Source organism: Pseudochaenichthys georgianus, chromosome 19, assembly GCF_902827115.2.
Source record: "Pseudochaenichthys georgianus chromosome 19, fPseGeo1.2, whole genome shotgun sequence".
NCBI lineage: Eukaryota > Metazoa > Chordata > Actinopteri > Perciformes > Channichthyidae > Pseudochaenichthys > Pseudochaenichthys georgianus.
Window position 1 is genome coordinate 2,809,873 of NC_047521.1, and position 19,187 is coordinate 2,829,059.

Genomic DNA, 19,187 nt, shown 5'->3' on the forward strand with positions numbered 1-19,187 from the left:
ACAGCACTTTGACACAACTAGAGTATGGCCCACATTCTTTCTTATAGTCATCAAACCTGTCAAAGCCACTGCCAGCATCATGCGTGTGTGTGTGTGTGTGTGTGTGTGTGTGTGTGTGTGTGTGTGTGTGTGTGTGTGTGTGTGTGTGTGTGTGTGTGTGTGTGTGTGTGTGTGTGTGTGTGTGTGCCAGGAATGCATGTTCAACATGTCTTCAATTGTGTGTGTATGTGTTTATTTGTGAGTGTGTTTAATATGAGTGGCAGCAAACAAGAGAGATTTGACTTTGTCTAGGACCATTATGATATGATGTTGAAAATAGAAATACTCACATCATTAGGCTGAGGTTGTGAGTGTGAGGTTGAAGCTTCTGGGTCGTCCTGAGGGGCCACAGACAGGCTCTCTTCAGCTTTTCTGGAAGTAGACGTAGTCCTGCCCTTTTCTGGCTAAAATGAAAAAGCAGAATACCACACACACACACACACACACACACACACACACACACACACACACACACACACACACACACACACACACACACACACACACACACACACACACACACACACACACACACACACACACACACACACACACACACACACACACACACACACACACACACACACACGTATGTCACCCTGCCCTGTTATTGATAATAGAATATTTACATTTATGAATGCTAATAACCGTATGATGATACACCTACTGTTTGGAGGTGAACCGGGAAGCTGAAGATGGAGGGAATAACACCATCTCTGAGTCGGACAATCTGTCCTGTCCTGTCAAACTCGTCCTGCTTACAATGCTCACTGCAAATCACGGATGACTCGCTTGCAGTGAACCCTTCCCTCCTCAAAGCAACTTCCCACTTCTTTCTCATATCTTTGTCTTTGGGAAACCTTCAAAATAAAAACGGGAGATTTGAGAGTCAACACAAAAACATTTTAAGAAGGAGGTCAAGCTTATTTTCTTCCTTCTTCTTCCTAGATAGATTAGATTAGATTTTACTGTATTCATCCCACAACGGGGACATTCACTTGTTACAGCAGCGATTTATAAAGTCTCAGTTGGCCATGAACATAATGTTTGCTGGCTACGATTTCGCTGGCGGACATCAATACAGTACAATAATATTCTATTTACAAAATACAACCAATTATAATGTTGAATCTTACTTGTGAAAAGTAATCCCCCGACCCCTGTTCGCAATCGTCCGCCGATTTGCACAGCAATATGCTGCACAGTGCTCTGGCATCTTGAAACCTCTGCTGTCTCTGGGTAGAATGTCTGTAGGATGACCGGTCCAAGATGGCGGCCGTATTTCTTGCGCCCCAGCAGCCAATGCGGCGTCTACTCTTTATATGTCTATGTTGAGGATGGCGTTGAGGCATCTCTCGAGGCAGCGGGAACACAATTCGAGCCGGAGAAAGAACTTCCAGCTCTGTCACAGAGGGGAGAAGGAGGGGCTGTCATGCCGCTCGCTTCTTCCTCCTTGATTGCTGGCCGAAATTCTGGGTTGGCTGCGCCTGGGCTGCAGCCGGGACCGGAGAGATTTTCTAGACCAACTCGCCCTCGTCTCCTGCCTGGGCTGGGGACTCGGGGCGGGCTGCGACCTCTGCTGATCTGGTACTCTTGATCCAGCAGGGTTCGGAGCAGCTTGGGCGAAGGGTCGCTGTTGCGGAGGCAGCGGCTGGACCCTTCGAGGGAGACAGAGGTGGAGGGCCTCGTCTTCCTTCTTTTTCGACTCGCACCTCCTCTGCATGGAAGCGAGAGCGGAGCCGAAAATCCCCTCGGGAACGATGGGCATATCCAGCACATCTTCTTTTTCCCGGTCCGGGAGGTTGGTGAGGTTGAGCCATCTAGCTCTTTCCTGCACCACCATGATCCCCATTACCTTGCCCGTGGCCTGGACGGCGCAGCGTTGGACACGGAGACAAATGTCTGTGACCGCGGCTATCTCGTCCAGAGTGGCCGGTCCAGAATTGCTCGACAGATCCTCACAGAGCTCCGCTTGGTACGCGGTTAGCATCGAGGAAACGTTCAGAGCTCTGGCGGACAATGCTGCAGCTTTGTAGGCCCGTTCCGTCATGGTCGACTGGAATCGGTCTGTTTTTGCTGGCAATGTGGGGTTTTTGCTGGCAGTGTGGGGTTCCTGCTCGGTGACGGGCCCATCCTCGGTAGGAGGTGGGCTGCCACCAGCGGTTTCATGGGCGGTATGCGGAGCAGGCCGAGCCTCTCCATACCGTCACAGTCAAGGGAGGAGGCACCCTGGATTGGGGCCTTGTTGCTAAAGGGCCGGTCTCTCCACGAGACCGACACCTCATCCAACATCTCCGGGAAGACCGGGAGGAGTTGCCTCTTTGTCCTCGTTGTTTGGAAAAACAGTTTTCCCTCGTAACGGGACCTGGAGGTCTCCTTGGCCACTTCGGGCCATGGGATGTCTAGTCTGGCCGCAGCACGTTGACACACGGCTTGTAGGTCCACACTGAGACAGGGCGAAGCTGGTGTGCTATCGCCCGAGAGAGCAGCCATCGCTCCAGGCTTTGCAGCCTGAGCTGGTGACACGAAGACATCGTCTTCTTGCTCGTCCGAATCAGACAGGAGGAACTCAGAGGCATCCTCTTCTTCCTCCATGTAATTCAATTCTAGGACATCCTCCGCGGGTGAAACCATGGTGAGGTCCAGTCGGGAGCCCCAGCTTGGTATAGCGTGGGGTCCCGTTCCCGCGTCCTTTGCCGCCACCGGGACCCGGCCTGATATAGCGCGGGAAACCGGCTCCGCGGCTGCCGCGGTTGATGAGCCCCAGGCCGTGAAGGTGAGGGACTCAGTCTCTGCGGCGGACGCCCCCGTGTCTTGGTTGCCAGCCGGCCAACCAGTGAACATGAGGGGATCCTGTCCCGACAGGCTAGCTTGTCGTGCTAACCGTCGGCGAAGGCTCTTTATGGTGAGGTGGGCACAATGCCCGCACGAGCCGGGGTCGTCGATAGCCTCCTGGGCGTGTTCCAGCCCGAGGCAGGACGAGCAGACCTGGTGTGAGTCTGTGCCTGCTATCTTCAACCCGCAGCCGCAGAGCCGAGCCTTCGAGTCCCTGACTCCTCTGGTGTGAGGGAGAGAGGCGTCCATGGAGAGGACCCGCTCTTAACAGGTATGTCGAGAAAAGTGTCCCAAAATGTCCTTTATCCGGAGAAAAAAGGTAGTGTGGGTCCTTTCCTCTCAAAGAATATTACCTGGTGTGGCAATATTCTTTAAATCCTTTTATCCTCCGGGGAAGAAAAAAGATTAAAAAACGTCCTCGCTACCGTGGTGTCGGCAGTGAGGGAAAAAAGCACAAGCTAGCAACTGGTGTGTTGCTAACTTGCAAGTCAAAATCTTACCTTACTTCCAGAGGAAGAATTCGGCGAGGTTGACTATAGTACTTCTTCTGTGAGAGAATAGGGTAGCCGGCTAACGCCCGTCGACCAAACATTAGCTTTGGGTTCAGTCTGTGGACTGTTAAGCTAGCCCGGCTACCGTTCGAGATGTGCTCTGAAGCGAGAAGAGGTGTTTGAATGACGCATGCGTCGTGGCGCAAGCTACTTATAGGGGGTGATTTCCCCTGACGTTGACCTCAAGATCACCAGCCAATCAGGATTGGCGTAATGAGATTGATGCTTCTGTTTGCTCCGCGATGAGGCGCATCCCATAGTGAGACATCGAACGGAGTGTTATGAATGAGAACGTATCTTTTGATTCCATTTGAATTGTGCCACGAACTACACATATGATGTTTGTCAATCTTAAACAATAAGTTCCATGTCAAAAAAGTCACATTTTGTTGTAAAACTGTTGAAATATAAGACTATGAAAAATACGCGACTACAAAGACTACAAATCCCAAATCCCATTCTGGCTCGCGTAAGTGATGTCACAGGCGATAATGCTCCAAGTGGGTGCGACTCGTAATTAAAGCGAAGAAGAAGATCTCATAACTGATTTATTCCCTCCAATAAATAAGAGATTGCTAAAAATAAATTCACTTTTACAAGATGCCTGTGTGCTTTGTACCAGGTTGTAATCACATAAGTGATCATACTTATAGATCATAGCTTGTTCTATCGCTTCCCGTCTGATGAAAGGACCAGGAGTCGTTGGATCAGACATATCAGGTAATACACATGTTTTGCATGGAACATAGTCAAGTTTGATTTGATTTGATTTGATATACTTTATTAATCCCCGTGGGGAAATTGTTTCTCTGCATTTGACCCATCCTAGTGTTAGGAGCAGTGTGCTGCCATTTTTGAACGGCGCCCGGGGAGCAGTGTGGGGAACGGTGCCTTGCTCAGGGACACCTCGGTAGCACTTGGTCTTGCCGGGACTTGAACTGGTGACCTTCCAGTTGCCAAGCCAAGTCCCAATCGACTTCGCCACCACCGCCCCCAAGTTAGCTACATAGCTAGTAGCGAGCACGTTAGTTAGCATCACATTACTTAGCCTTGTCATTTGTATTAGCCTTAACATGAAGTGAACCCAAATGTTAAACAGTAAGAGTAGTCATGATGGTAAGTATTTTGTGAAACATTTGAAGAGGAGCCTATCGCCCCCTCCACCAGGTGCTAAGGGGGTGGGAGGTAGGCTAACGGCACATTAGCATCTGCGATCTTTTCTACTTAATGCTATCTGCTCAAATGGTTAACATTGAACATTAAAAGATCAGGCAGTTCAGGGAGAGTCGAAGGAAGGCAGGCAGCTTTGCATGACATTTATTTATTTATTTATAGAAGGACCATGCATACAAAAACATTAATCTCAGCAAAGAGAAGAGATGCAATATGCCAGATTATAGCTAATAGCTAATTTCCATCTGTGGTCCATTCTTCTGGACGTGTTTCATTGTGATGATAGTGAGTCAATCTGTTTGTAGGAAAGAAAGTAGTTGAGTGATTACTGATAGAACATTATTAAAAGAGATAATTATTCAAAGTGTTGTTACTTTAAAGTGTTGTTACTGACCTTTTTCTCTTTTATTTTCTTTACCTCACCTGTAACTGCTGAGACCCTGAGGAACATGCACACTGACCTGCTCTGGCAACCTGATTTCCACTGTACGTAATAGTATTTGGTTATGGTATATTATTTATATACATCAAAGGCACAATGCACCCCCCAGAGACACACATGTATTGAGTGTGATATTTTGCATAGGTCATGTGAAATCATCTTTACATACTAGAAAACTGTAGGAGCGGCAACTTGTTTTGAAATTGAATTTTTAATATCCGATAATAGAGTTGATCTGTTTTCTTTATTCTTCTCTCTTCCCAGCTCCATCCATCACCATGCTCTGTTCCTGCAGGTCCTGCTTGCTAATCAATGCTCATATTTTTTTACACAATTACAAATAAAGTCAATGTATTGTATGACATGAAGTTGTGCTTCATTCGGAGTCAATAATAAATTCATTCTGCCTTCATCCATTCTGCCTTCAACTGCACAATGATTGTGGACTGCTCCGATATCCATGTAGCTGCCCCCAGTAAGATGAACCAAGCAAAGAGGGTCACCATCATGCCCAAGGACATCCAGCTGGCGCGCTGCATCCGCGAGAGAGGGCTTAGACTGACCTGAGACCAGCACACCCAAACACAACGGCTCTTTTAAGAGCCACCTACAGTTTCAAAGAGTTGCAATCCTACGTTATTATAATTATTAAACTGGTTCATGTATCACTTAGTTTACTGAACCGTGATGAATGAAAGAAATGAGTGAGGTAGTGGTTTAAAGAAGTTACAAAGACATTAATATATGAGTAACAGGTCAGTGTAAACACAAGCTTCTGTCAATTATCAATCAATCAATCAATCAATCAATCAATCAATCAATCAATCAATCAATCAATCAATCAATCAATGTTTATTTATATAGCCCAATATCACAAATGTTACATTTGTCTCAGTGGTCTTCACAGTGTGTACAGAATATCAGTATGACAATACGACACCCTCTGTCCTTAGACCCTCACATCGTACAAGGAAAAACTTCCAGAGAAAACCCAGTTTAAAGGGAAAAATGGGAGAAACCTCAGGGAGAGCAACAGAGGAGGGATCCCTCTCCCAGGACGGACAGACGTGCAATAGATGCCGTGTGTAAATTGAAAAGATAATACATTTGCAACATAGGTAGTCCAAATGTTTGGAAATGCATGTGTGTATAATAGGAAGATGAATCCACGAGGATATCCATCCAGGACCTATGATCCAGGACCACAGCCACGACTCAAGATCCAGCGCTCGCGATCCAGGACACAGGACCGCAGGATCATCCATGACTCCGGATCCCAGCGAATATAGACACCAAAAAGAAAGACATTTGGGGAAGCTGGGTTAATGGGAACATGAGAGTACACAGGTATAGACAGAGAGAAGGAAGAAGTAAGATGTCCCCCGACAAACTAAGCCTATATCAGCAAAACTAGGGGCTGAATCTAATCAGCCCTAACTATAAGCTTTATCAAAAAGGAAGGTCTTAAGCGCACTCTTAAAAACGGATAGGGTGTCTGCCGCCCGAACACAAACTGGAAGCTGATTCCACAAATGTGGAGCTTGATAAGAAAAGGCTCTGACTCTTGGAACGCAATGCCCTAGTAGGACAGTAGGGTATAATGAGTTCTTTAAGGTAAGATGGCGCCTGCCCATTAAGGGCTTTGTAGGCGAGAAGAAGAATTTTAAATTCTATCCTGTGTTCTATAGGGAGCCAGTGTAAGGTATCCAGAACAGGAGTAATGTGGTCCCTTTTCCTAACTCTGGTTAGTACACGAGCCGCAGCATTTTGAATCAGCTGAAGCGACTTGATTGACATCTTGGTACTCCCTGATAATAAAGAGTTACAATAATCCAGCCTAGAAGTAACAAATGCATGGACTAGTTTCTCTGCATCGTTTTGAGGCAAGATATGCCTGATTTTTGCAATGTTACGTAGATGGAAGTAGGCGGTCCTTGAAATTGATTTTATGTGGGCGTTAAAGGATAAATCCTGATCAAATATAACACCAAGATTCCTTACAGTCTCACTGGAGGCCAAATTAATGCCATCCATAGTTAGTATGTCTTTAGATAATTTGTTTCGTAGATTCTTCGGGCCAAGTACAATAACTTCAGTTTTGGTCGTGTTTAACATCAAAAAGTTTAAGGTCATCCACGTTTTTAAGTCCTTGAGGCAGTCTTGAATTTTATTTAGATGATTAATTTCATCAGGCTTGATTGATAAATATAGTTGAGTATCATCCGCATAACAATGAAAGTTTACAGAATGATTCCTTATAATATTGCCTAACGGAAGCATATATAATGTGAACAAAATAGGTCCGAGCACTGAGCCCTGTGGCACTCCATGGCTAACTTTGGTTTGCGTGGAAGATTCATCGTTAACACGTACAAACTGAGAGCGTTCAGATAGATAGGACCTAAACCAGCCTAAAGCAGTTCCCTGTATGCCAACTAAGTGCTCTAGTCTTTGCAATAGGATATCATGGTCGATAGTATCAAATGCAGCACTGAGATCGAGCAAGACAAGAATAGAGACAAGTCCTTTGTCTGAGGCTATTAGAATGTCATTTGTGACTTTAACCAGAGCTGTCTCTGTGCTATGATGTGTTCTAAAGCCAGACTGAAAATCTTCAAATAAATCATTGTTTTTTAAGTAATCACACAACTGTTTTGCGACCGCTTTCTCAAGAATTTTTGAGAGGAACGGAAGATTAGAAATAGGTCTATAGTTGGCTAAAACCTGTGGATCGAGGTTGTGCTTTTTAAGAAGCGGTTTTATCACTGCTACTTTGAATGATTGTGGAACATAGCCTGATAATAAAGACATATTCATAATATTTAATAAAGAAGTGCTAATTAATGGAAAAACTTCCTTCAACAGCTTAGTTGGAATTGGGTCTAACATGCACGTTGATGGTTTAGAAGAGAGAATCATTGAATGTAATTGTTCAAGGCTTATGGATTATGGATCATTCAAACTATTTATATAAAAATAAAGTTCTAAAACAAGTATTCGGTATATTCCTTGATAGCTTTTGGAGAAGGTTGTTTTTAAGTTGACTAAAATCTATCGTTTCAACTGTTTCACTTTATAAAAAGGAACAGGTGAGTAGAGCATTATTGAGTTTCTTATTCTGTCAGTAAATTATCCAAATGAAATGTTTATCATTATTTTATTCAACCCTAAACAAATTGATTGTACCTTTTTAATAAAGACCTTACATGGTCGCCAAAGTTAAATTAACTTCAGAAAATCAAATCTGTTGAGAAAAAACTAATAAATGTTTAAAGATAGGAACTTGCCATCCCACTGAAAAACAGTCCGTAGAGATTTAAAGGCGTAGTTGTAGTTCAGTCCAACGTTTAATTTGGATTCATTTCGCCAACAGGCAACTATTTTCATAAAGAATATATATATTTTTCAAAGTCAACTTTATTGTCAATCTTACTCAGTTTGTGTTTATAGACAGAGAGATCAAAAAGACGTTTAAATTAAATTATACAATTTACAGATTATGTAATGTATACACAAATATATATATCCTATATACACCATCATGTATAATGATGGTGTATGATGTAGAAGGGAGTGTGGTAGATAACAAGTAAATATAGAGTTACATACAGATCCATGTTACAGCAAAAGATGGAATAACTAAGAAGCACGCAGTATAATAATAATTACATGCAACAATTAATTAACTGCTCAGCGTCACCACAATCCCAATCTGCTGTGTCCTGTTTTCCTCCCCTCTGCATAACACCCCATCACACATACGGAACACAACGCAGAGTCCCAGGGTGTTAAGAGTATGTTTATTTAAATGTCCTCCTCTCTACTGGCCAACACAGGGAGCATATGCTGGGTGTAGAATTGTTCCAGGAGGAGGAGATTTCCATGCCATGCAGGGTCTTTGGGGATGAGGATGATGATCGCCTCCTTCGTGGTCCACACAACAAAGTAGTAGAGACTCCGGTCTGTGATGTGCAGCTGCCCTTGGACCTGGTGCCAGTATGGGTGATATATGACCCACCCTCCTCACGGAGACAGAAGGATGGTAACTGGACTGCCTCCGCGATGGTCATGTTCATGTCACCAAAATCCTTGAATCTACACACAGCAAATAAACTCAAATGACACAACGAGATGTAAAAGGAGATCACACATATACTATACTGTATTGTCGATATAAAACTGGCCGCTTCAATCTGAAGAGCAACTAAAACAAAACACGGGAGTGTACCTTGTTCTTGTGAACACTAATGTAATCCACAGACCACAGCATACACAGAGACCACGAAGTTCTTAAGGAGAAAACTAGTTACTAAAACAAAACACGTTAGTGTACCTTGTTAGCTGACATTAACGTTACACATTGCACTCATATTACTCACCGAAACCTTGTAAAGCCGGTCCCGCATGCTGGCTCTTACAGAACCGACTAACTCCCCTTTCGTGTATGTACAGCTCTCAGTGTCCAGACTTGTAGTGATGTTCACCTCGTTTTATACTTTTATTCTCATTCTGAAAGAAACAGGTGAAATTTGCTAACGTGACGGCCATCTTTGTGATGGTGACGCGTATTGTGCGAGACCAAGAGACCTGTAGTTCACTCAGCGGTTTCACACAAAAAAATGTGTAACTTCACAGTTTTACGACACATTTTAATTTTTTTGACTTGCAAAATATTCTTTTAAATTGACAAACATCATATGTGTCATTCGTGGCACAATTCAAACGGGATCAAAAGATAACCTTTCTCTCTCCATTGACTTCAATGTATAATTTTACGCTTCCGGGGTCCCATGGAGGCTCCCGGAAAGGGAGGGACTTCGCCTCTCTATAGTAACGCAGTGTAGGCGGAGCCGTGACGTCATCTTCAATGAGCGCCCCAAAAAGCAACACAGCCGTTAGCTCTTAGCACTCAGAGCTCACAGCTCTTCATATCTGTTCAGAAACTAGACACAAGTTAAACAAGTACAAACCACAGACTGCCTGTGTCATGGCGAATACAGTCGCTGGTTTATTTATGTCTGTATAGGCCGTTGTTGTGAGTGTGGACGGTCGGAGCATATATAACGTTAGCTTAGCCAATCTCCATTTAGACAGCACGCATTTTAAAAGGGTTTTTCGCCTGCCGTCTGTCTGCAGACTTGTCAAAGCATTAATTCATGGTTTTTACTAACCGGTATCAGTATGTCGTTACTTCGGCATCATTTTGAAACGTGTATTACAATTAAATCACCGTCAAATATGTTCATCTTGTAGTTGTAGCCCCCTTGCCAGCGATTCTCTCTCTAGTTTAGCATACTCAGCCCGACTCAGCCTGGTTGTTCCTGGCCCTAGAACCACGATTTAGTCGGGCCAGAAAAAGGTGAAAAAGTAGCCCCGGTCCAAACTAGGCCAAGTGGAAACGCAACCAAAAACGGGCCCCGCACGGCTCGGCACGCTTAACCCTTGTGTGGTGTTCGGGTCAAATTGACCCGATTTCCATTTTCAATGAATAAAATATAAGGATATTTTTGTTCAACCTGAAACTCAATGGCCGGGCCTTATTTATAGTGAAGGACATGTGGAATTGTTTTTTATTGTTTTCCACTTATGAAAAAATGCCCACCAAAATGTATGTCCTTCATAAGAGGTTTGGGTCAATTGTTTTTTATTGTTTTCCACTTATGAAAAAATGCCCACCAAAATGTATGTCCTTCATAAGAGGTTTGGGTCAATCTGACCCGGATACGATACCAGGACAGAGAGACAGAGAAAAACACACAGAAACACACAAACTAAAGACACACACACACAAAAACACACAAACTAAAGACACGCACACACAAACACACGCACACACCCACACAATCGTATGCATAGAGAAGCAGTTTGATCCTGTTTTCCCTTGATCTTTACCCTTTGTAGTGTGTACACAAAACTATCCTAGAACATTATAAACATTTTAGATCTTCCAGAAATGTATAAACATTTTACATTTTCTCGCATTTCCCCCTTGCACCTGCACGCCGGAGGAGGGACTAAACAGAGACATAACCTCAGTGTAGTAACAGTGTAGTGCAGAACTACAATTATCTACCAACAAAATGGCCAAAAGATATTCTGCTCAGAGCCTTGGAGCTAATGATGGATGAGAGTGAGTGGAATGCATTATTAGAGGAACACGGTGAAGTGGGACAGGAAGACATTTCTGAAGATGAGGATAATGTGGAGGTAAACTCAGAATTTGACAGCAAATTGGAAGATGAACTTGACTCAGAGCCAGCTGCTGGAAGACCCCCACAGCCAGCTGCTGGAAGACCCCCACAGCCAGCCGCTGAAGGACCCCCACAGCCAGCTGTGAGGTCTGTGGACCCTCAAAGGACTCCAAGACACAGACTACATGCAGCAACTGCAACAAGTACATCTGTGCTATACACACGAAGAAGTTCTGTACATCATGTGTTTCCTAAACGGACCTGCCCATTGACTCACATGATGTTCTGCAGCGTTACTTCATCAATATATTTTTCGGATATACTGTATTTTATGAATAGTGACTGTTAATTGTTTTTATTTGCTTTGTGTTTATATCTGTTCTATGTCATTTATATGGATGTTTCATTCCCTCTATATTTCACAGCCAAATACTTTTGGATGTGGTTCTTGTGTTCCAATTGCTGATAAATTGCTTTATTTCCTTCAGGGCTTTGATTATTATATGACAGATTAAAAATAATAAACATTAATGAAAAACATTTTCATTTACATTTGTCCTAGAAAAGCATGAGCAAAATGTAAACCTAGTTTTTATTACAGTATATATTTTTTTAACATAAATAAAAATGTTATCACAAAAAACGATGGACACTTCTATTGTTAAATTTGATCTAGCAAAGAGTATTTTCAAAAACTAATCATATATTTCATTTATATTGTTGGGGAATGAGTTAAAGACAATATATATAAGGAATTGTGCATGTTGAATTTAGTTCTGTATTTTGTTTAAACCCTGAAATATGTCCCGGGTCAATTTGACCCGGACATTACCAAAGGGTGCGAAATGTGAACATAACACAAGGGTGAAAGCAAGCTACCCGCTGCAGTGGAAACGCGCCATAATAAGCATTCATTCACAAACTAAATCAGGAGACCTTTAACGTCTTGCGTCCGATTCGCTCCTTTTTTCCTCTCTGTACACAGCTCCAGTTTGGGCATTGGCCTGTCATCAGATTGTATTTGTTATTGCTGCTGTTGCGGAAGTTTAGTACACTTATTTTTGATTAAATACTCCAAATCTCCACCCTCCAAGATAATCCATCCCACCTCACAGATGTGGCATATCAAGATGCTGATTAGACAGCATGATTATTGGTGTGCCTTAGAATGGCCACAATAAAAGGCCACTCTGGGGGAGTCTGAAAACCAGTCAGTATCTGGTGTGAGGGGTAGGGGTAGGGTTAGGGTAATGTTGTGAATCGAGTGGCCCATGGTGGTGGTGGAGTTATGGTATGGGCAGGCGTATTTTATGGACGACGAACACAGGCCACTCGATTCACAACATTACCCTAACCCTAACCCTACCCCTCACACCAGATACTGACTGGTTTTCAGACCCCCCCAGACCCCCCCAATAAAGCACAAATGCACGTTTCAGAGTGGCCTTTTATTGTGGCCAGCCTAAGGCACACCTGTGCAATAATCATGCTGTCTAATCAGCATTATCTCGGTGCTCACTATCACAGATTTTTTCAGATTTGTGAACAATATTTGAGAGAAATGGTTATTTTGTGTATTTAGAAAATGTTTTAGATCTTTGAGTTCATCTCATGAAAAATGGGAGCAAAAACAAAAGTGTTGCGTTTATATTTTTGTTCAGTGTACATAAATCACATTTACAACACAGATCAATGGAGATATTTTATTGTTATTACTATTTAGTTTTTCTTTAGTTGTTTTTCCGTTACATTGGAGTATGACAGGTGAGGCCCTGCCTCCCCTGTCATACTCCAATGTAACATCACTGACTTCTTCATAATGTCTAATAGTTTACTTTTCATTCAGGATGTATGACGCTGCGCTGTCAGTACGCTTCTCCATGTTTGTGATTGGTCAAATGTTGCTAGCCCCGCCTCTTTCATGTGAACGCGCACATAACTAGATAGGGCAAAGCTGGCTTGAAATAACGAGTTGATAGCCAGCGTCGTAGGACAGTGCTGACGGAGAATACTTTTGCTGTAGTACATCTCTATACATCGATACAACATTATGAAATAAGACCCCACGGTTTGATGATTGATAGGTGTGTGGGCTGTCTTTCATTTTGACACACAGAACAATGGGGCTATCCACCCTTATCCACCATGTAAAGTAATTCACACAGCCTCTTCCCTCTTCTCTCTGTGAGGAGCAGCAGGTTCAGCTTTCAGAACAAAGTAACAAAAACTAAAATGGCATTAATTTTTTGAATAAGTCGTGTAGTAATAGATTTATTTCTTTTTCTTTTCAAGAGAGTACCAGAATGTGTATTTTATGTTAGTATTTCAAAAAATCTCCTGGGGGAGAATCCCGCCAGACCCCCCTTGCAGGGGTTGGGTTTTCAGCATGTCAACTCTTTCACTTGTGGGGAAATTGCAGGATTGGCTCCAGGTCGCCCTTTTTATTTACTACAAGACAAATGTGCCTTTTAATTTCATACAGTTCAATTTGGATTGAGACAGGGAAATAATCTAAACCTCACGCGTGGCGTTTCACTGTCAAGGGGAGCGTGTATGTAATTACATTGAAAATACTGACTTGAGCCCCACCACTGTATGGGTTAGCCCTACCATAGATTACCTAACAAAAATACTCTCTCGCAACTGCCGACCCGTATTGCGCATGCGCAGATCTAAGAACCAATAGAAATGATAAAAAAGTAACAGTCTGCTGCTTATTGTTCAACTGGGCAAAATAGAGTCAAAGAGTATATGAGAGTGAGAGTGTGTTAATTAATATATTTGGCAGTTTGGAGTAAGTCTGTAGATTTGTTTGTGTGTGTGTTTCATGTATAGGCCTCTCACGATAATTAATTTTGTTGGATACATTTTCCCGGAAATTATTACCATCCATCCATCCATCCATCTTCTCCCGCTTATCCGTGGTCGGGTCGCGGGGGTAGCAGTTTCAGCAGAGAGCCCCAAACTTTCTTTTCCCTGGCGACATCAACCAGCTCTGACTGGGGGATCCCAAGGCGCTCCCAGGCCAGCGAAGAGATATAATCCCTCCGCCTGGTCCTAGGTCTACCCCTTGGTCTCTTCCCAGCTGGACGTGCCTGGAACACCTCCCTAGGGAGGCGCCCAGGTGGCATCCTAAGTAGGTGCCCGAACCACCTCAACTGGCTTCTTTCGACGCGAAGGAGGAGCGGCTCAACTCTGAGTCCCTCCCTGATGACCGAACTTCTCACCTTATCTCTAAGGGAGACACCAGCCACCCGGCGGAGGAAACCCATCTCGGCCACTTGTATCCGCAATCTCATTCTTTCGGTCATGACCCATCCTTCATGACCATAGGTGAGGGTAGGAACGAAAATGGCCCGGTAGACAGAGAGCTTTGCCTTCTGGCTCAGCTCCCTTTTCGTCACAACGGTGCCGTAAAGCGACTGCAGTACCGCTCCCGCTGCTCCGATTCTCCGGCCCATCTCACGCTCCATTGTTCCCTCACTCGAGAACAAGACCCCGAGATACTTGAACTCCTTCACTTGGGGTAAGGACTCATTCCCTACTTGGAGTGGACAGTCCATCGGTTTCCTGCTGAGAACCATGGCCTCAGATTTGGAGGTGCTGATCCTTATCCCAGCCGCTTCACACTCGGTTGCGAACCGATCCAGTGAGTGCTGAAGGTCGCAGACCGATGAAGCCATCAGAACCACATCATCTGCAAAAAGCAGTGGTGCAATCCTTAGTCCACCGAACTGCAGACCCCCCCCCCCCCACGACTACGCCTCGAAATCCGATCCATGTATATTACAAACAGGATTGGTGACAAAGCGCAGCCCTGGCGGAGGCCAACCCTCACCGGAAATGGGTCCGACTTACTGCCGAGGACCCGGACACAGCTCTCGCTTTGGGAGTACAGAGATTGGATGGCCCTGAGTAGAGACCCCCTCACCCCATACTCCCGCAGCACCTCCCACAGTAACTCCCTGGGAACCCGGTCATACGCCTTCTCCAAGTCTACAAAACACATGTAGACCGGATAAGCGTACTCCCAGGCCCCCTCCAGGATCCTTGCGAGAGTAAAAAGCTGATCCGTCGTTCCACGACCAGGACGGAATCCGCATTGTTCCTCCTCAATCTGAGGTTCGACAATCGGCCTGACCGTCCTTTCAAGTACCTTGGAGTAAACTTTCCCTCTGTAATTGGCACACACCCTCTGATCCCCCTTTTTGAAAAGGGGGACCACCACCCCGGTCTGCCACTCCTTCGGTACTGTTTCCGACTTCCACGCAACATTGATGAGACGTGTCAACCATGACAGTCCCTCAACACCCAGAGCCTTCAGCATTTCCGGGCGGATCTCATCCACCCCCGGGGCTTTGCCACTGTGGAGTTGTTTGACGACCTCAGTGACCTCCCCCCGGGAGATTGGTGTTGATCCCCCGTCATACTCCAGCTCTGCCTCTAACATAGAGGGCGGAGTTGTCGGGTTCAGGAGTTCCTCAAAGTGTTCCTTCCAACGCCCCAACACTCCATCAGTTGAGGTCAACAACGTCCCATCCTTACTGTACACAGCTTGGATGGTCCCCTGCTTCCCCCTCCTGAGGTGTCGGACAGTTTTCCAGAACAACTTTGGTGCCGCCCGAAAGTCCTTCTCCATGTCTTCTCCAAACTTCTCCCACACCCGCTGCTTTGCCTCGGCCACGGATGAGGCTGCTGCCCTTCGGGCCTGTCGGTACCTTGCAACTGCCTCGGGAGTCCCCCGGGATAACAAATCCCTGAAGGCCTCCTTCTTCAGTCGGACGGCTTCCCTGACCACCGGTGTCCACCAGGAGGTTCGAGGGTTACCGCCCCTTGAGGCACCTAGGACCTTGAGACCACAGCTCCCCACCGCGGCTTCGGCAATAGAGGCTTTGAATACCGACCACTCTGGTTCAATGTCCCCAACCTCCACAGGAATGCCCGAAAAGCTCCGCCGGAGGTGCGAGTTGAAGGCCTCCTGAACTTGGGCCTCCTCCAGACGTTCCCAGTTCACCCGAACTACACGTTTGGGCTTACCAGGTCTATCCAGAGGCTTCCCCCGCCACTCGACCCAACTCACCACCAGATGGTGATCAGTTGACAACTCCGCCCCTCTCTTTACCCGAGTGTCCAAAACATACGGCCTCAGGTCCGATGATACGATAACGAAATCGATCATGGACCTTCTGCCTAGGGTGCTCTGGTACCACGTACACTTATGAGCATCCTTATGTTCGAACATGGTGTTTGTTATGGCCAATCCATGACTAACACAGAAGTCCAGTAACAAACCACCACTCCGGTTCAGATCAGGGGGGCCGTTCCTCCCAATCACGCCCCTCCAAGTGTCTCCATCATTGCCCACATGTGCGTTGAAGTCTCCCAGCAAGACTAAGGAGTCCCCTTCAGGAGCCCCATACAGAACTCTTTCCAGGGTCTCCAAGAAGGCCGAATACTCCGAACTGCTGTTGGGTGCATAAGCACACACAACAGTCAGAGTTTTCCCCCCCATAACCCGCAGGCGTAGGGAGGCGACCCTCTCGTCCACTGGGGTAAACTCCAACAACGAAGCACCTAACCGGGGACTTGTGAGTATCCCCACATCCGCCTGGCGCCTCACACCTTGAGCAACTCCGGAGAAGAATAGAGTCCAACCCCTATCCAGAAGTAAGGTTCCAGAGCCGACGCTGTGCGTAGAGGTGAGCCCAACCAGATCCAACTGGTACCGCTCCACCTCCCGCACAAGCTACGGCTCCTTCCCCCCCAAAGAGGTGACGTTCCACGTCCCCAAAGCCAGCTTCTGCCGCCCGGGTCTGGTCCGTCGAGACCCTCCGCTTTCACTGCCACCCTTCTGGCAGCGCACCCGACCCCATCGATGTTTCCCGTAGGTGGTGGGCCCGCGGGACGGAGAAGCGGAGGTGTTGCCCACGTTGCCTTTTCGGGCTGGGCCCGGCCGGGCTCCGTGGCAAGCCCGGCCACCAGACGCTCGCCGACGAGTCCTCCTTCTGGGCCCGGCTCCAGAAGGGGACCCCGGGCTTCCTCCGGGCCGGGTATCCTCACTTCCTGTGTCGTCTTTCATGAGGTCTTTTGAACCAATCTTAGTCTGGCCCCTTGCCTGAGACCAATTTGCCATGGGAGACCCTACCAGGAACACAAGGTTCCAGACAACACAGCCCCCAGGTTCATCAGGGCACACAAACCTCTCTACCACGGTAAGGTGCTGGTTCTTCAGAGAGGGGAAATTATTGCGATAAACGATAATATTGTCGGCACCATTGTATGACCATTTTAGACCACTGACATAATGATAATATATAATAATAATTCAAGTACATCCTTTCAAACTGCTAGTCACATCCTCATGTAAATGGGAATTTATCGAGTTAATTTTTATTTATCGTACGATAAGTCAATTAATTGCTTATCGCGACAGGCACACAATAAAACAGTGGAAACAAATGAAACTTTGTCCAATATTGTGTATTTGTATATATTGTATATCCTATATATATATGCTAAGGTCCCGCTGCTGACACGATAGCAGTCATTTAGTGTGCATATGTGTAATTAAACCCATGATATCAAAATCTCACTCCAGCCAGGTCCCCAAAGTTGGCAACCCTGGTGTACTCAGGGACGAGGAGTCATTTAACCAGCCGCCAGTAGGTGTCAGTCTTTACTTTCTTTTATATCCATAAAGAAAAAGTAAATATGTTTACAGTTGTTTCATATGGATGTTGAGAGGTATCCATATATCTCTTCACGTTGCTCTCAAAGTGCACCAGATTGATGCATCTAACTTCAATATTTAAAAACAAATCTTCCCGGGGGAGCATGCCCCGGCCGGGACCCACCTAGAGGGTATCAGGTCCACTCCCCACTTATAAAAAAGCACTTTACCACTCCACTGCACCCCCTCTAATCTCAGATGCACCCTGAGTCATTTTGTTTACGTACAGTGAGCCTTTCTCAAATATACAGTAAAGAGACAAACCCACCAGAATTATAGGATATACTATGACTTTGAGCCAAATGTAGTTTTTGTGCTGTATAAATAAATTGACTTGAAACAGTTGCTGATTTAGAGTACTGGCACCTTTTTTATTCCAATTCAAGCACTGATGACATGCTTGTATTGGCGTGAGGTCGGACCATTACACAATACATTTCTGTAGAGTTTTATAAACAGGGATTGTTTATTTCTGAGTAATTGCTATAACAACTTGGCAGTTGGCACTTGGTGCCTTTTTATTTTTAAATATATTTTGATATGATGTTTACCTGAGACATTCCACATGTACAACAATCACAAAAATGTTCTATTTCTATGAGTCAGGTTAGACTCGGATGTGAATTTTCTTTTTGATAACTTTTTTTTCTTTTAGGTTTATTGGTTTAGTATTTTAGCTGTCATTACATGAGCACAGTTTACATTAATTTGCGAGGGCTGTCAAGTTAACGCGTTAATAAAAAAAATTAACGCCACTATTTAACGCGATTAACGCATGTGTATTTTTTTTCCTCGGCCGCCTCGTAGTTTCAGAGCGCATCGAGTTTAAAATACCATCTACAAGCTGATGCTGACAGCCCCGCTCCTGCTGCCCGCTTGTGGCAGACCACACTTCCACGCTCACCGGCAGGCACCGACTGGCCATCTGGAGGACCGGGAGGGTGTGTGTACGTGTGGCCCGAGCGAGCGAGAGAGAGACCTTATGTCAGGGATGGGCAACTTTGATGGTGGTGGGGGCCACATCATTGATGTACTGGCCACCAGGGGGCCGCAGATTCACTTGAAACACACACACACACACACACACACACACAAATTCCATGTGTTGTATGTAATTATTAACAAATATACTAAGTCTGACATCTTCATTGACATTTTACAATCAAAGGGAACATCCTCTAATAAACTCACTAAACAAATATCAGTTCACAGAAATGTTATTTCAT